The sequence below is a fragment of the Pseudophryne corroboree genome, chromosome 1, assembly GCF_028390025.1.
Source record: "Pseudophryne corroboree isolate aPseCor3 chromosome 1, aPseCor3.hap2, whole genome shotgun sequence".
In the NCBI taxonomy this organism is placed as follows: domain Eukaryota; kingdom Metazoa; phylum Chordata; class Amphibia; order Anura; family Myobatrachidae; genus Pseudophryne; species Pseudophryne corroboree.
In genome coordinates, this window is record NC_086444.1 from 627,828,248 (window position 1) to 627,847,156 (window position 18,909).

Here is an 18,909-nt window from a genome sequence, read left to right on the forward strand (position 1 = left end):
GGTTAGGGCACGTTGGGAAACACCCCCTAGGGTAGATAAGGCGCTCACACGCTTATCAAAACAAGTGGCGTTACCGTCTCCTGATACGGCCGCCCTCAAGGAACCAGCTGATAGGAAGCTGGAAAATATCCTAAAAAGTATATACACACACATACTGGTATTATACTGCGACCAGCAATCGCCTCAGCCTGGATGTGCAGTGCTGGGGTGGCTTGGTCGGATTCCCCGACTGAAAATATTGATACCCTGGACAGGGACAATATATTATTGACTATAGAGCATTTAAAGGATGCATTTCTATATATGCGAGATGCACAGAGGGATATTTGCACTCTGGCATCAAGAGTAAGTGCGATGTCCATTTCTGCCAGAAGAGGATTATGGACGCGACGGTGGTCAGGGGATGCGGATTCCAAACGGCATATGGAAGTATTGCCGTATAAAGGGGAGGAGTTATTTGGGGTCGGTCTATCGGACCTGGTGGCAACGGCAACGGCTGGGAAATCCACCTTTTTACCCCAAGTCACCTCGCAGCAGAAAAAGATACCGTCTTTTCAGGCTCAGTCCTTTCGTCCCCATAAGGGCAAGCGGGCAAAAGGCCACTCATACCTGCCCCGGGGCAGAGGAAGGGGAAAAAGACTGCAGCAGACAGCCTCTTCCCACGAACAGAAGCCCTCCCCCGCTTCTGCCAAGTCCTCAGCATGACGCTGGGGCCTTACAAGCGGACTCAGGCACGGTGGGGGCCCGTCTCAAGAATTTCAGCGCGCAGTGGGCTCACTCGCAAGTGGACCCCTGGATCCTGCAGGTAGTATCTCAGGGGTATAAATTGGAATTCGAGACGTCTCCCCCTCGCCGGTTTCTGAAGTCTGCTTTACCAACGTCGCCCCCCGACAGGGAGGCGGTATTGGAAGCCATTCACAAGCTGTATTCCCAGCAAGTGATAATCAAGGTACCCCTCCTACAACAGGGAAAGGGGTATTATTCCACGCTGTTTGTGGTACCGAAGCCGGACGGCTCGGTGAGACCCATTTTAAATCTGAAATCCTTGAACACTTACATAAAAAGGTTCAAGTTCAAGATGGAGTCACTCAGAGCAGTGATAGCGAACCTGGAAGAAGGGGACTATATGGTGTCTCTGGACATCAAGGATGCTTACCTCCATGTCCCAATTTGCCCTTCTCACCAAGGGTACCTCAGGTTTGTGGTACAGAACTGTCACTATCAGTTTCAGACGCTGCCGTTTGGATTGTCCACGGCACCCCGGGTCTTTACCAAGGTAATGGCCGAAATGATGATTCTTCTTCGAAGAAAAGGCGTCTTAATTATCCCTTACTTGGACGATCTCCTGATAAGGGCAAGGTCCAGAGAACAGTTAGAGGTCGGAGTAGCACTATCTCAAGTAGTACTACGACAGCACGGATGGATTCTAAATATTCCAAAATCGCAGCTGATTCCGACGACACGTCTGCTGTTCCTAGGGATGATTCTGGACACAGTACAGAAAAAGGTGTTTCTCCCGGAGGAGAAAGCCAGGGAGTTATCCGACCTAGTCAGGAACCTCCTAAGACCAGGCCAAGTGTCAGTGCATCAATGCACAAGGGTCCTGGGAAAGATGGTGGCTTCTTACGAAGCGATTCCATTCGGCAGATTCCACGCAAGAACTTTTCAGTGGGATCTGCTGGACAAATGGTCCGGATCGCATCTTCAAATGCATCAGCGGATAACCCTGTCCCCAAGGACAAGGGTGTCTCTCCTGTGGTGGTTACAGAGTGCTCATCTCCTAGAGGGCCGCAGATTCGGCATTCAGGATTGGGTCCTGGTGACCACGGATGCCAGCCTGAGAGGCTGGGGAGCAGTCACACAGGGAAGAAATTTCCAGGGCTTGTGGTCAAGCATGGAAACGTCACTTCACATAAATATCCTGGAACTAAGGGCCATTTACAATGCCCTAAGTCAGGCAAGGCCTCTGCTTCAGGATCAGCCGGTGTTGATCCAGTCGAACAACATCACGGCAGTCGCCCACGTAAACAGACAGGGCGGCACAAGAAGCAGGAGGGCAATGACGGAAGTGGCAAGGATTCTTCGCTGGGCATAGCACTGTCAGCAGTGTTCATTCCGGGAGTGGACAACTGGGAAGCAGACTTCCTCAGCAGACACGATCTTCACCCGGGGGAGTGGGGACTTCACCCAGAAGTCTTCCACATGATTGTGAACCGTTGGGAAAAAACAAAAAGGTGGACATGATGGCGTCCCGCCTCAACAAAAAACTGGACAGATATTGCGCCAGGTCAAGGGACCCTCAGGCAATAGCTGTGGACGCTCTGGTAACACCGTGGGTGTACCAGTCAGTGTATGTATTCCCTCCTCTGCCTCTCATACCCAAGGTACTGAGAATCATAAGAAGGAGAGGAGTAAAGACTATACTCGTGGCTCCGGATTGGCCAAGAAGGACTTGGTACCCGGAAATTCAAGAGATGCTCACGGAAGACCCGTGGCCTCTACCTCTAAGAAAGGACCTGCTCCAGCAGGGACCATGTCTGTTCCAAGACTTACCGCGGCTGCGTTTGACGGCATGGCGGTTGAACGCCGGATCCTGAAGGAAAAAGGCATTCCGGATGAAGTCATCCCTACCCTGATCAAAGCCAGGAAGGATGTAACCGTACAACATTATCACCGTATTTGGCGTAAATATGTTGCGTGGTGCGAGGCCAGGAAGGCCCCTACAGAGGAATTTCAACTGGGTCGATTCCTGCATTTCCTGCAAACAGGACTGTCTATGGGCCTAAAATTAGGGTCCATTAAGGTTCAAATTTCGGCCCTGTCAATATTCTTCCAAAAAGAACTAGCTTCAGTTCCTGAAGTTCAGACGTTTGTCAAGGGAGTACTGCATATACAGCCTCCTTTTGTGCCTCCAGTGGCACCTTGGGATCTCAATGTAGTTTTGGGATTCCTAAAATCACATTGGTTTGAACCACTCACCACTGTGGACTTAAAATATCTCACATGGAAAGTGGTAATGCTGTTAGCCCTGGCTTCAGCCAGGCGTGTCTCAGAATTGGCGGCTTTATCCTATAAAAGCCCTTACCTAATTTTTCATACAAACAGGGCAGAATTGAGGACTCGTCCTCAATTTCTCCCTAAGGTGGTTTCAGCATTTCACTTAAACCAGCCTATTGTGGTGCCTACGGCTACTAGGGACTTGGAGGATTCCAAGTTGCTGGACGTAGTCAGGGCCCTGAAAATATATGTTTCCAGGACGGCTGGAGTCAGAAAATCTGACTCGCTGTTTATCCTGTATGCACCCAACAAGCTGGGTGCTCCTGCTTCTAAGCAGACGATTGCTCGTTGGATTTGTAGTACAATTCAGCTTGCACATTCTGTGGCAGGCCTGCCACAGCCAAAATCTGTAAAAATAAGATTTTACTTACCGATAAATCTATTTCTCGTAGTCCGTAGTGGATGCTGGGACTCCGTAAGGACCATGGGGAATAGCGGCTCCGCAGGAGACAGGGCACAAGAATAAAAGCTTTAGGATCAGGTGGTGTGCACTGGCTCCTCCCCCTATGACCCTCCTCCAAGCCTCAGTTAGGATACTGTGCCCGGACGAGCGTACATAATAAGGAAGGATATTGAATCCCGGGTAAGACTCATACCAGCCACACCAATCACACCGTACAACTTGTGATCTGAACCCAGTTAACAGTATGATAACAACGAAGGAGCCTCTGAAAAGATGGCTCACAACAACAATAACCCGATTTAGTTAACAATAACTATGTACAAGTATTGCAGACAATCCGCACTTGGGATGGGCGCCCAGCATCCACTACGGACTACGAGAAATAGATTTATCGGTAAGTAAAATCTTATTTTCTCTGACGTCCTAGTGGATGCTGGGACTCCGTAAGGACCATGGGGATTATACCAAAGCTCCCAAACGGGCGGGAGAGTGCGGATGACTCTGCAGCACCGAATGAGAGAACTCCAGGTCCTCCTCAGCCAGGGTATCAAATTTGTAGAATTTAGCAAACGTGTTTGCCCCTGACCAAGTAGCTGCTCGGCAAAGTTGTAAAGCCGAGACCCCTCGGGCAGCCGCCCAAGATGAGCCCACTTTCCTTGTGGAATGGGCTTTCACAGATTTTGGCTGTGGCAGGCCTGCCACAGAATGTGCAAGCTGAATTGTACTACAAATCCAACGAGCAATAGTCTGCTTAGAAGCAGGAGCACCCAGCTTGTTGGGTGCATACAGGATAAACAGCGAGTCAGACTTTCTGACTCCCGCTGTCCTGGAAACATATATTTTCAGGGCCCTGACAACGTCAAGTAACTTGGAGTCCTCCAAGTCCCTAGTAGCCGCAGGCACCACAATAGGTTGGTTCATGTGAAAGGCAGAAACCACCTTAGGGAGAAATTGAGGACGAGTCCTCAATTCTGCCCTGTCAGAATGAAAAATTAAGTAAGGGCTTTTATATGATAAAGCCGCCAATTCTGACACACGCCTGGCTGAAGCCAGGGCTAACAGCATCGTCACCTTCCATGTGAGATATTTTAAGTCCACAGTGGTGAGTGGTTCAAACCAATGTGACTTAAGGAACCTCAAAACAACATTGAGATCCCAAGGTGCCACTGGAGGCACAAAAGGAGGTTGTATATGCAGTACCCCTTTTACAAATGTCTGAACTTCAGGTACTGAAGCCAGTTCTTTCTGGAAGAAAATCGACAGGGCCGAAATTTGAACCTTAATGGACCCTAATTTTAGGCCCATAGACAGTCCTGTTTGCAGGAAATGGAGGAAACGACCCAGTTGAAATTCCTCTGTAGGGGCCTTCTTGGCCTCACACCACGCAACATATCTTCGCCAAATGCGGTGATAATGTTTTGCGGTTACATCCTTCCTGGCTTTGACCAGGGTAGGGATGACTTCATCTGGAATGCCTTTTTCCTTCAGGATCCGGCGTTCAACCGCCATGCCGTCAAACGCAGCCGCGGTAAGTCTTGGAACAGACAAGGCCCCTGTTGGAGCAGGTCCTTTCTTAGAGGTAGAGGCCACGGGTCTTCCGTGAGCATCTCTTGAAGTTCCGGGTACCAAGTCCTTCTTGGCCAATCCGGAACCACGAGTATCGTTCTTACTCCTCTCCTTCTTATGATTCTCAGTACTTTTGGTATGAGAGGCAGAGGAGGGAACACATACACTGACTGGTACACCCACGGTGTCACCAGAGCGTCCACCGCTATTGCCTGAGGGTCCCTTGACCCGGCGCAATATCTGTCTAGTTTTTTGTTTAGACGTGACGCCATCATGTCCACCTTTGGTTTTTCCCAACGGTTTACAATCAGGTGGAAGACTTCTGGGTGAAGTCCCCACTCTCCCGGGTGAAGGTCGTGTCTGCTGAGGAAGTCTGCTTCCCAGTTGTCCACTCCCGGAATGAACACTGCTGACAGAGCTATCACATGATTTTCCGCCCAGCGAAGAATCCTTGCAGCTTCTGCCATTGCCCTCCTGCTTCTCGTGCCGCCCTGTCTGTTTACGTGGGCGACTGACGTGATGTTGTCCGATTGGATCAATACCGCCTGACCCTGAAGCAGGGGTTTCGCTTGACTTAGGGCATTGTAAATGGCCCTTAGTTCCAGAATGTTTATATGAAGAGATGTTTCCATGCTTGACCACAAGCCCTGGAAATTTTTTCCCTGTGTGACTGCCCCCCAGCCTCTCAGGCTGGCGTCCGTGGTCACCAGGACCCAATCCTGAATGCCAAATCTGCGGCCCTCTAGTAGATGAGCACTCTGCAGCCACCACAGAAGAGACACCCTTGTCCTTGTCGACAGGGTTATCCGCTGATGCATCTGAAGATGCGATCCGGACCATTTGTCCAGTAGATCCCACTGAAACGTTCTTGCATGGAATCTTCCGAATGGAATCGCTTCGTAAGAAGCCACCATTTTTCCCAGGACCCTCGTGCACTGATGCACTGACACCTGGCCTGGTTTTAGGAGGTTCCTGACTAGCTCGGATAACTCCCTGGCCTTCTCCTCCGGGAGAAACACCTTTTTCTGGACTGTGTCCAGAATCATTCCTAGGAACAGTAGACGTGTCGTTGGAATCAGCTGCGATTTTGGAATATTTAGGATCCACCCGTGCTGACGTAACACTACCTGAGATAGCGCTACTCCGACTTCTAACTGTTCCCTGGACCTTGCCCTTATCAGGAGATCGTCCAAGTAAGGGATAATTAAGATGCCTTTTCTTCGAAGAAGAATCATCATTTCGGCCATTACCTTGGTAAAGACCCGAGGTGCCGTGGACAACCCAAACGGCAGCGTCTGAAACTGATGATGACAGTTTTGTACTACAAACCTGAGGTACCCTTGGTGAGACGGGTAGATTGGGACGTGGAGATAAGCATCCTTGATGTCCAGAGACACCATATAGTCCCCTTCTTCCAGGTTTGCTATCACCGCTCTGAGTGATTCCATCTTGAATTTGAACCTCTTTATGTAAGTGTTCAGGGATTTTAGATTTAAAATTGGTCTCACCGAGCCGTCCGGCTTCGGTACCACAAACAGCGTGGAATAATACCCCTTTCCCTGTTGTAGGAGGGGTACCTTGATTATCACCTGCTGGGAATACAGCTTGTGAATGGCTTCCAAAACTGCCTCCCTGTCGGAGGGAGACTTTGGTAGAGCAGACTTCAGGAACCGGCGAGGGGGAAACGCCTCGAATTCCAGTTTGTACCCCTGCGATACCACCTGTAGAATCCAGGGGTCCACTTGCGAGTGAGCCCACTGCGCGTTGAAATTCTTGAGACGGGCCCCCACCATGTCTGAGTCTGCTTGTAAAGCCCCAGCGTCATGCTGAAGACTTGGCAGAAGCAGGGGAGGGCTTCTGCTCCTGGGAAGCGGCTGCATGGTGCAGTCTTTTTCCCCTTCCTCTGCCCCGGGGCAGGAAGGAATGGCCTTTAGCTCGCTTGTACTTATGGGAACGAAAGGACTGAGTTTGAAAAGACGGTGTCTTTTTCTGCTGATGTGAAGTGACCTGGGGTAAAAAGGTGGATTTCCCAGCCGTTGCCGTGGCCACCAGGTCCGATAGACCAGCCCCAAATAACTCCTCCCCTTTATACGGCAATACTTCCATATGTCGTTTGGAATCCGCATCGCCTGACCACTGTCGCGTCCATAACGCTCTTCTGGCAGAAATGGACATAGCACTTACTCTTGATGCCAGGGTGCAAATATCCCTCTGTGCATCACGCATATATAGTAATGCATCCTTCAAATGCTCTATAGTTAACAGTATATTGTCCCTATCCAGGGTATCAATATTTTCAGTCAGGGAATCCGACCACGCGACGCCAGCACTGCACATCCAGGCTGAAGCGATTGCTGGTCGCAGTATAACACCAGTATGTGTGTATATACTTTTAAGAATATTTTCCAGCCTTCTATCTGCTGGTTCTTTGAGGGTGGCCGTATCAGGAGACGGTAAAGCTACTTGTTTAGATAAACGTGTGAGCGCCTTATCTACCCTAGGGGGTGTTTCCCAACGTGTCCTAACCTCTAACGGGAAAGGATATAGTGTCAATAATTTTTTAGAAATTAGCAGTTTTTTGTCGGGGGAAACCCACGCTTTATCACACACCTCATTTAACTCATCTGACTCAGGGAAAACTATTGGTAGTTTTTTCACACCCCACATAATACCCTTCTTGGTGGTACTTGTAGTGTCAGAAATGTTCAATGCTTCCTTCATTGCCGTGATCATGTAACGTGTGGCCCTACTGGACATTACGTTTGTCTCCTCACCGTCGACACTAGACTCAGTATCTGTGTCTGGATCTGTGTCGACCCACTGAGGTAACGGGCGTTTTAGGGCCCCTGACGGTGTCTGAGACGCCTGGACAGGCACTAATTGATTTGCCGGCTGTCTCATGTCATCAACCGTTCTTTGCAAAGTGCTGACATTATCACTTAATTCTTTAAATACGATCATCCAGTCAGGTGTCGACTCCCTAGGGGGTGACATCACTAACCCAGGCAATTGCTCCGCCTCCACATCATTTTCCTCCTCATACATGTCGACACACACGTACCGACACACAGCACACACACCGGGAATGCTCTGATAGAGGACAGGACCCCACAAGCCCTTTGGAGAGACAGAGGGAGAGTCTGCCAGCACACACCAAGCGCTATATATATATATATATATATATATATATATATATATATATATATATATATATATATATATATATATACACAGGGATAACCTTATATAAGTGTTATTCTCTTATAGCTGCTGTTTATATAGTTTTTAGCTGCCAATAGTGCCCCCCCTTCTCTTTTTTACCCTGATTCAGTAGCAAGTCTGCAGGGGAGAGTCAGGGAGCCGTCCTTCCAGCGGAGCTGTGAGGGAAAATGGCGCTTGTGTGCTGAGGAGATAAGGACGTCGTGAAGGGGCGGAGCCTATCTCCCGCTTTTTTCTGTAAAAAATGGCAGGGGTTAAAATACATCCATATAGCCCCAGAGCTATATGTGATGTATTCTTTAGCCAATCTAAGGTATATCATGTTATATTGCGTCTCAGGGCGCTCCCCCCCAGCGCCCTGCACCCTCAGTGACCGGAGTGTGAAGTGTGCTGAGAGCAATGGCGCACAGCTGCGGTGCTGTGCGCTACCTTAGTCTGAAGACAGGATCGTCTTCTGCCGCCGATTTCACCGGACCTCTTCGCTCTTCTGGCTCTGTAAGGGGGCCGGCGGCGCGGCTCCGGGACCCCATCCAGGCTGAACCTGTGATCGTCCCTCTGGAGCTAATGTCCAGTAGCCTAAGAAACCCGATCCACTCTGCACGCAGGCGAGTCCGTTTCTTCTCCCCTTAGTCCCCACGATGCAGTGAGCCTGTTGCCAGCAGGACTCACTGAAAATAAAAAACCTAAAATATACTTTTATTCTAAGCAGCTCAGGAGAGCCACCTAGCCTGCACCCTTCTCGTTCGGGCACAAAAATCTAACTGCGGCTTGGAGGAGGGTCATAGGGGGAGGAGCCAGTGCACACCACCTGATCCTAAAGCTTTTATTCTTGTGCCCTGTCTCCTGCGGAGCCGCTATTCCCCATGGTCCTTACGGAGTCCCAGCATCCACTAGGACGTCAGAGAAAGCCCATTCCACACGGAAAGTGGGCTCATCTTGGGCGGCTGCCCGAGGGGTCTCGGCTTTACAACTTTGCCGAGCAGCTACTTGGTCAGGGGCAAACACGTTTGCTAAATTCTACAAATTTGATACCCTGGCTGAGGAGGACCTGGAGTTCTCTCATTCGGTGCTGCAGAGTCATCCGCACTCTCCCGCCCGTTTGGGAGCTTTGGTATAATCCCCATGGTCCTTTCGGAGTCCCCAGCATCCACTAGGACGTTAGAGAAAATAAGAATTTACTTATCGATAATTCTATTTCTCATAGTCCGTAGTGGATGCTGGGCGCCCATCCCAAATGCGGATTGTCTGCATTACTTGTACATAGTTATTGTTACAAAAATCGGGTTATTGTTGTTGTGTGCCATCTTTTCAGAGGCTCCTTCTGTTATCATGCTGTTAACTGGGTTCAGATCACAAGTTGTACGGTGTGATTGGTGTGGCTGGTATGAGTCTTACCAGGGATTCAAAATCCTTCCTTATTGTGTACGCTCGTCCGGGCACAGTATCCTAACTGAGGCTTGGAGGAGGGTCATAGGGGGAGGAGCCAGTGCACACCAGGTAGTCCTAAAGCTTTTTACTTTTGTGCCCAGTCTCCTGCGGAGCCGCTATTCCCCATGGTCCTTTCGGAGTCCCCAGCATCCACTACGGACTATGAGAAATAGAATTATCGGTAAGTAAATTCTTATTATAACCTCTAGGGCTATATATGGTGTCAGTTTTGCCAGCCAAGGTGTTAATATTGCTGCTCAGGGCGCCCCCCCCCCAGCGCCCTGCACCCATCAGTGACCGGAGTGTGTGGTGTGCATGAGGAGCAATGGCGCACAGCTGCAGTGCTGTGCGCTACCTTGGAGAAGACAGAAGTCTTCAGCCGTCGATTTTCCGGACACTTCTTGCTTCTGGCTCTGTAAGGGGGATGGCGGCGCGGCTCCGGGACCGGACGACGAGGTCGGGTCCTGTGTGCGATCCCTCTGGAGCTAATGGTGTCCAGTAGCCTAAGAAGCCCAAGCTACCACCAGTTAGGTAGGTTCGCTTCTTCTCCCCTTAGTCCCTCGTTGCAGCGAGCCTGTTGCCAACAGGTCTCACTGTAAAATAAAAAACCTAAAATATACTTTCTTTCTAGGAGCTCAGGAGAGCCTCCTAGTGTGCATCCAGCTCGGCCGGGCACAGAAATCTAACTGAGGTCTGGAGGAGGGTCATAGGGGGAGGAGCCAGTGCACACCAGATAGTTCTGAATCTTTCTTTAATTGTGCCCAGTCTCCTGCGGAGCCGTCTATTCCCCATGGTCCTTACGGAGTCCCCAGCATCCACTAGGACGTCAGAGAAATGGGGACATGCAGGTAAGCATCTTTGATGTCCAGAGATACCATGTAATCTCCCTCTTCCAGGCTTGCAATAACCGCCCTGAGCGATTCCATCTTGAACTTGAATTTTCTTAAATATGTCTTCAAGGATTTCAAATTTAAAATGCGTCTCACCGAACCGTCCGGTTTTGGTACCACAAACATTGTGGAATAGTAACCTCTGTCTTTGTACATATTACTTTTTATATGATCAGTTTCCTTATAATAATTACAGTATAAAAGTGAATATTTCTATTTCCCTAGTGAAGGGTTAAAACATGCTTTATGAACTCTTATGTGTTTGCAATGGATGCTGCTGCCTGTGTTAGATGCCTTTGTCTCTCATACAGATACCAGGCTTGTGTGGGTCTGGCATCCAAGGTCAGCTCTCTACTAGATGAAACCTGCTTTTTCTACTTCTGTGTGTTACTAAAAGATCCCTTTGTTAAGTTTCGCCTGATGCAACATATATAACATCTGCCTGGCAACTGCTATATCCAATTATGTTATGTCAAGTATTAACCACCCCTACGTACCCCACCCAGGCACCTACCCCTAAGCCAATGAGCCCTTTTACACTTGTCAGTTCCACCCATATGCATTGTCTTATATACTCTTGTTAACTTTATAATAAACAGTGTGAATTTTAACTGCTTGTGTGTGCATGTACCTAGTGGTTAAAAGTTTACACTCCAGACGTCTGTAAGGCCATCACATCGAGGGTTAAAGAAAATAAGGTCAAATCCTTTCAGCTGGGGGCTCGTCCGGGATATAGTGATCGTCCCCGAATAATAAAGATAGAAGATTTATTGTCTGTCTTTGCTATGCGGGATTGCGGTCATACACTGAAGCTGAATCCGTGTCAGTGTTCCGGGAACACGTGACAAGGTAATATTTAAGTCCGGGACTTAATATTACGAAGTTTTTAAACAGGTATCAGGGATACATAGAATCTTTAATGTCTGGGACTTAAAGATACGTCTGAGAAGGGACCAGGGGTCCGAGCGCACTTCTCCAAAGACGTTAGTATCTGGGATACTTAAAATAGACCTGGGGAGTCTATACGTAACGTAGAGAATACCCCGATTTGATCGCCTATATATTTCTGTATGTTTGTAGTGAGATAAGTTCTTATATTTGGTCCAGACGGCTGGTAAGTTTTCGTCTGCCAGATATCTTTACTCAAACACTTTTCTTGCTTCCTGTCTAAAACGCTGTATTTTTTCTGACATCTTGTACGAAGGTAAGCGTACCCGTCAAAAGATTTCATGTTCTCATTATACAGATAATATTGTGATATTGTCAATGACTAATTAACTGGTGTTAGCTAATGCATGCATAGAAAGTTTTTGTAAATTGCATTTTTTTTGTTGTGAAATTTCATAGAAAGTCTTTTTGTTGTGAAATTGCATAGAAGGTTTTTTTTGTAAACTGCATTTTTGTTGTGATATTGCATAGACAGTTGTTGTGGGTTGTTGTGGAAATTGCGTAGAAAGCTGGTGTAGATTGCATTTTTACTATGGGAGGGACCTATGTATAAGTAGAGTGTCGTATATTTTAGATAATTTTCTTTTAAAAAGTTGTACTGTTGATTTATATTACTGTCTGACAATGGGCTCTAGTCAGAGTAAAAAAAACTGCATATCCCCCGCCCCTCCCTGGTGAGACATGCAGGATGTATGTTGCCCGTAACTCTACCTCAGAGTATTATTTAGTTAACCCATGGGTGGATAATTTAGCGGGATGGACAGAGAAAGCAGGACGGGACCCATTCCTACGGGAAGGCAGTAATTACCTTTTCTATATGGAGATTTAAGAAAAAATGTCAGTTTCCAATAGCACAGAAGCGAAGCTGCAGAGGAATTGTAAGTCTTTGAAATCCCTCTCGCCCCCCCCCCCCCCCCCCTTTTTTGCATTCCAATGTATCCTGCGCTCAGAGACACAAATCTCTTGGCAGCAGTAACCCTTTCACACTAAATGGGATCGCTTCCAACTTCACTGCTGGAGGGTGCGTCCACTAGCTCTATCCCTAACGCACCAATAACCCAGAGTTTAGATAATAGTAAAACACTGTCCCAAGCCCACCATTACCCTCGATGGCTGTATATCTTATTTACGCAAAACTTGCAAAGGACGCAGCTATACACATATGAAGGAAGTTTTTTTTGCCTGTGTTTTTTTTGCCTGTCGCTGTAGCTTGTAAAAAGAAACCTGCGCCCACTCATAACTATCAGAGCTTCCAGACGCTTTGACAGACAGAACCAACCCCGCAGTCAGGGAACATTCCAAAGACCCCGCGCACTGACGGGGCCCGGAGGAGGGTATCCCAGCCTTTATTCAACTCTCCCGTCATAGTGAGATTCACCTCTGCTGCCACTTATTATAAATGGAAGTAAAATTCCCTTTTTAGTGGACAGCGGTGCAGCAGCCAGTGTTTTGTGTTCTGACTTATGCAATACCCCCTCTCACCAGAAAAGATAGAAGGTCTCCGCCCCATGATACAGCAATTCTTACAACAGGGTATCTCAGACATATTGTATCACCATACTGTACTCCTGTGAACCCTGTTGCCAAAGCTGATGGTAGTATGGGATTTGTACAGGATCTCAGAGCGATCAATCAGTTAATTGTCCCAATTGCACCAATTGTTCCAGATGTAAACTCACTCATTTCTGCAATCCCTGCAGATGCTGCGTTCTTCTCTTACAGATTTTCTGAGTGTTGAAGAATGCCTTTTTTTTCAGCATACCTGTAGATTCACAGACACAATTACTTTTTGCCTTTTCTTTTGAGGGTAAACAACTTACCTGGTGCAGATTATTGACGCACCTGTTGTCTCCAGGCCACATTGAGGCCCTGGCAACCTCACCATGGTTCAGTCCTGCTACAGTATGCAGATGATCTGCTGCTCTGTAGTAAAACTGAGGAGGCCTGCCGAGAGGATGGTGTTTCATTACTAAACTGGCTTTGTGAATGTGGACACAAGGTGTCCAAAATAAAAATGCAATGGTGTAAAAAGCATGTTGATTACTTAGGTTTTGTGCTCACTCAGGGAGAGAGAAAAGTCAGTCCACAATGCATACAGTCTGTATTGGGCCTGGTCACCCCAACTACCCAGAAGGAACTACTGTCCTTCCTGGGTATGGTAAATTACTGCAGACAGTGGATATCTGATTGCTCTTATTGTGATAACATTTTGAGACAAGCCACACTGAAGGACAAACCTAAAACTGTACAATGGTCACAAGAAATGTTAACTGCATATGAAAGTTTAAAATGTATGTTGATGAAAAGTCCGGCACTTGGCCTCCCCAGTTATGTACTACCTTTCCATCTATATGCAAGGGACAATTGTAAAACCATGGCGGGGGTGCTCACACAGTTTCATGGAGGGAAGTTGCGCCCCGTGGCATTTTTTTTCCAAAGTCATGCCAGTGTCTGTGCAAGGTATGCCTGCCTGCCTCAGGGCTTTGGCAGCCTGTGCAATGGTTGCAGAAATGGCCACTACCCTCACTTTAGGCCACATCACAGTACTCCACACCACACATGATGTCCTGGCAATACTTAAAGGCTTACACACAGCACATGTCAGCACAACGCCTTAGTGGATATGAAGTACTCCTTTTGAGTAACCCTACCCTTACCATCAAGTACACTGCTAGTTCTTCTGGCCCTGCACCCATTCTCAATGCCCTTTTAGGCTTGAAAGGTCCCGAGGATGAACCACCCGACCTACATGACTGTGCTGCTTCCATTGAAGCTGAAACTTCTCCCAGACTTGACATGTCTCCCGTTCCCATACCAGGCGCAGACATTGTTTTTGTTGACGACTCCTGTAGTAGGCCCAATGACAATACATACCAGGCTAGCTATGCCATTGTCACCCTCCCTGATACTGTGTTGGAAACCCTACCAATACCTTATCAGTCCGCGCAAGCTGCAGAACTCATTGCACTCACTAGAGCATGTCCCTCCCTTGACAACGTCCATCTGCTCACTCAACTTCAAGCTGCTGCGACTAATACTGATCTCTCCGACTGGACTTACCCAATTCTGCAGAAAAAATCCTAAATCAGGATTAATCTGCAAAGAGGGGAAACCCTGTATACCCCAGTCCAGTGCCCCTTTGCTCGTTGCCCAGTGCCGTGGTGTTGGTCACCGTGGTGAAGCCACAACACTCCTCCTACTAACCAGTGATTTTTATGTTACTAATGCCAAATCACTTGTGGACCAGTATGTTAGCAGATGCATCACTTGCCTCAGGAACAACCCTAATAAAGCTAAGCGCCAGCATCTTGAATACCCCACAGAAAACTCTAGGATACTCACCCTTTGAAATACTAATGGGTAGACCCTTTTCCTACACCCTGGGCTAGGAAACCACTAGTAATACAGGAAGGAGATCTAGAACTCATCAGAGAAGAGTATGTCAGGTCCCTGATAACAAAACTGAATGAAATTGAACATGAGGTTGTTTGTAAAAACCCTTTGAATCCACAGGAACCTACACACCCCTTTAAAGTCGGAGACAGAGTCGTGGTGAAGGTGCTCCCCAGGAACAAGAGCCCAGGAGACTTCACCTATGGTCCAGAGACAGAGGTCGTAGCAGTTACCCGAACAGCAGTCCTGACAGAGGAAAGTCCTACCTGGATCCATGCATCCCGAGTAAAAAAGGTTCCTAGACCAGACCTAGAGAGGGAAGCAAGTGATTCCAGTGAGGTACGAACCGGGGCAGACAGCCCTGACCTCCCACCTAGCGAAGAAAGAAGAACAGAAGAAGATGAGGAACCTGTCCCCTATCTTTATCCTGGGGACTACCTTGATAGCCCTACTGGCCCTCACTCACCACACAATATGTGAGGTTGATATTACACAGACTAATGGGATCCCCACCTTGTGGTACAATTCCTCCAATACACACGTAGCCACATATATCCTTGACTATTTTATGTTCCCCAAAATTGCTGATGACAAATATTATATACAACAAAGGAGGAAATCAGGAATGTCTGAGACAGTATATATTTGTGTTACTGACGAATGGTACTATGACAATAGATATTATGGATCTAATTGTAATTCCTGGGAAGCTGTGGGGTGGAATACAGGAGTAGATTGGAAATATGGCCCATCGTTTGCAAAGAATAGATGGAGCAAATATGGAGTACCCCTACTTTCTAGACTATCCATTCATAAGATGGATGAAGGCCCAAATTCATACAGGTTTAGACTAAACATAGTGAATCCTAGCAGAAGCGACAATGAGACTTATGTACTTGGTATATGGTGGCAAGCAGGGTATTATAGTGCAAGGCAAATGTTTTATTTATGGGATATGTATAAAAACCCAAAATACCAGCCTAAAATTGCTCCCCAAAACAAACCTTTAAAGCCCCATATTGCCACTTTTAAAGATATGGTGGCTATTACTAACCCTACCTTTGAAGACACCCTAGCTATTGAAACTGGTTTCTCTGACATTAATTTTTGGTTGGAATGGATGAAGTATAGTGCTAACAAACACAATAAAAGCAACTGTTATGTCTGTGGCAAATCTAGGCCCCACCTAGGTACAGTGCCCCTTAATATACCCCTAGAACAAGAAAATTGTTTTTTTCAGCCTTTTTAATGACACCAAAACAAATGACAGTCAGTGCGAAATGTGGAAAAGGGAATATCCCATATTGTCAAAAAATCCCAACCCAGGAAGCACCATAACCATATATCCTGGAAACTATACCTGTTATACATCTAACATCACCCCAGGGAGAAATTTAAAAACCTTCCCAACCAGGGTATTGTGCAAATAAAAGAACAACTGTTTTAGTCAACCAAACTAGATCATTAGGCGACATTTATTACATATGTGGGAAACTGTAAATAAAAACGTAGCCTGGATTAATTATATATATTATAATCAACAAAGATTTGTTAATGATACCAAAGATGCTCTTAAAGGTATAGCTGAACAGCTAGAAGCCACTTCCCAAATGACATTCCAAAATAGAATGGCCCTTGACATGATCCTAGCAGAAAAAGGCGGTACATGTGTTTACATTAGTAAGGTGGAAGGCTGTTGTACATATATTCCTGACAACACTGGTCCCAATGGTAAGGTTACTTTAGCCATAAACAAGTTAGAAACCTTATCCATAGAACTTAAGAAAAATTCAGGTATTGATAACCCATGGAGCCAATATTTTGGGTGGTTTGAAAATTGGAAACAGGCTCTTGTGCAAATAAGCATATTTAAACTCATAACTTTAATTCTTTTAGGCATTATAGTTTATTGTGTAATTCCCTGTGGAAAGAAACTTACCTCCAAAGGCATTGATAAGGCCCTGATGTATTATGACATAACCACCAGTCCTGTCACCTCCTCTGATAGTAAGGGACCCGACGATTATGTCCAATATCTCAAGAACTGGAGGAACAAGAAAGGAGCCTCACTCAAGAATCATGTCATATAATAATCATGATTCTAAGAGGGGATTGAAGGGTTACCTCTTCTGTCTTTGTACATATTACTTTTTATATGATCAGTTTCCTTATAATAATTACAGTATAAAAGTGAATATTTCTATTTCCCTAGTGAAGGGTTAAAACATGCTTTATGAACTCTTATGTGTTTGCAATGGATGCTGCTGCCCTGTGTTAGATGCCTTTGTCTCTCATACAGATACCAGGCTTGTGTGGGTCTGGCATCCAAGGTCAGCTCTCTACTAGATGAAACCTGCTTTTTCTACTTCTGTGTGTTACTAAAAGATCCTTTGTTAAGTTTCGCCTGATGCAACATATATAACATCTGCCTGGCAACTGCTATATCCAATTATGTTATGTCAAGTATTAACCACCCCTACGTACCCCACCCAGGCACCTACCCCTAAGCCAATGAGCCCTTTTACACTTGTCAGTTCCACCCATATGCATTGTCTTATATACTCTTGTTAACTTTATAATAAACAGTGTGAATTTTAACTGCTTGTGTGTGCATGTACCTAGTGGTTAAAAGTTTACACTCCAGACGTCTGTAAGGCCATCACATCGAGGGTTAAAGAAAATAAGGTCAAATCCTTTCATAACCCCGTCCTTGTTGAAGTAGGGGCACCTTGACTATCACCTGCTGGGAATACAGCTTGTGAATTGCCTCTAACACAGCCTCCATTTCTGAGGGAGTCGTTGGTAAGGCAGATTTGAGGAAACGGCGGGGGGGGGGGGGATGTCTCGAATTCCAGCCTGTACCCCTGAGATACCACTTGAAGGATCCAGGGATCTACCTGTGAGCGAGCCCACTGATTGCTGAAGTTTTTGAGACGGCCCCCCACCGTACCTGGCTCCGCCTGTTGAGCCCCAGCGTCATGCGGCGGACTTAGCAGAAGAAGCGGGGGAGGACTTTTGTTCCTGGGAAGTGGCTGTATGCTGCAGCTTTTTTCCCCTACCTCTGCCTCTGGGCAGAAAGGACGCGCCTCTACCCAGTCTGCTCTTTTGGGGGCGAAAGGACTGTACCTGATAATACGATGCTCTCTTTGGTTGTGAGGGGACATGTGGCAAAAATGATTTCCCAGCCGTTGCTGTGGACACTAAGTCCGAAAGACCATCCCCGAACAACTCCTCACCCTTATAAGGCAAAACTTCCATGTGCCTTTTAAAATCTGCATCACCTGTCCACTGCCGGGTCTATAACCCTCTCCTGGCAGAAATGGACAGTGCACTTATTTTAGATGCCAGCCGGCAAATATCCCTCTGCGCATCTCTTATGTAGAAGACAGCGTCTTTAATATGCTTTACGTTTAGCAATATAGTGTCCCTGTCTAGGGTGTCAATGTTTTCTGACAGGGAGTCTGACCATGCAGCTGCAGCACTGCACATCCATGCTGAGGCAATAGCTGGTCTCAGTATAATACCAGTGTGTGTATATATAGATTTCAGGAGAGCCTCCTGCTTTCTGTCAGCAGGTTCCTTTAGGGCGGCCGTATCCTGGGACGGCAGTGCCACCTTTTTTGATAAGCGCCTAAGTGCTTTATCCACCCTAGGGGGTGTTTCCCAACGTGACCTATCCTCTGGCGGGAAAGGGTACGCCATTAGTAATTTTTTTGAAATTACCAATTTTTTATCGGGGGAAGCCCACGCTAGTTCACACACTTCATTTAATTCTTCAGAAGGGGGAAAAACTACTGATAGTTTTTTCTCCCCAAACATAATACCCTTCTTTGTGGTACCTGGGGTCACCTCAGAAAATAAGAATTTACTTACCGATAATTCTATTTCTCGGAGTCCGTAGTGGATGCTGGGGTTCCTGAAAGGACCATGGGGAATAGCGGCTCCGCAGGAGACAGGGCACAAAAAGTAAAGCTTTTCCAGATCAGGTGGTGTGCACTGGCTCCT

At 47.0% G+C, this 18,909-nt stretch overlaps 1 long non-coding RNA gene across 1 annotated transcript; it reads left to right on the plus strand.

The window, feature by feature from the left end:
- Window positions 1-10,956: 10,956 nt before the first annotated feature.
- Window positions 10,957-17,502, plus strand: LOC134903979 (uncharacterized). Its single transcript, XR_010175754.1, has 2 exons — window positions 10,957-11,546; window positions 15,025-17,502. It is a non-coding gene; the product is annotated as an uncharacterized LOC134903979 (long non-coding RNA).
- The last annotated feature ends 1,407 nt before the right edge of the window (window positions 17,503-18,909 follow it).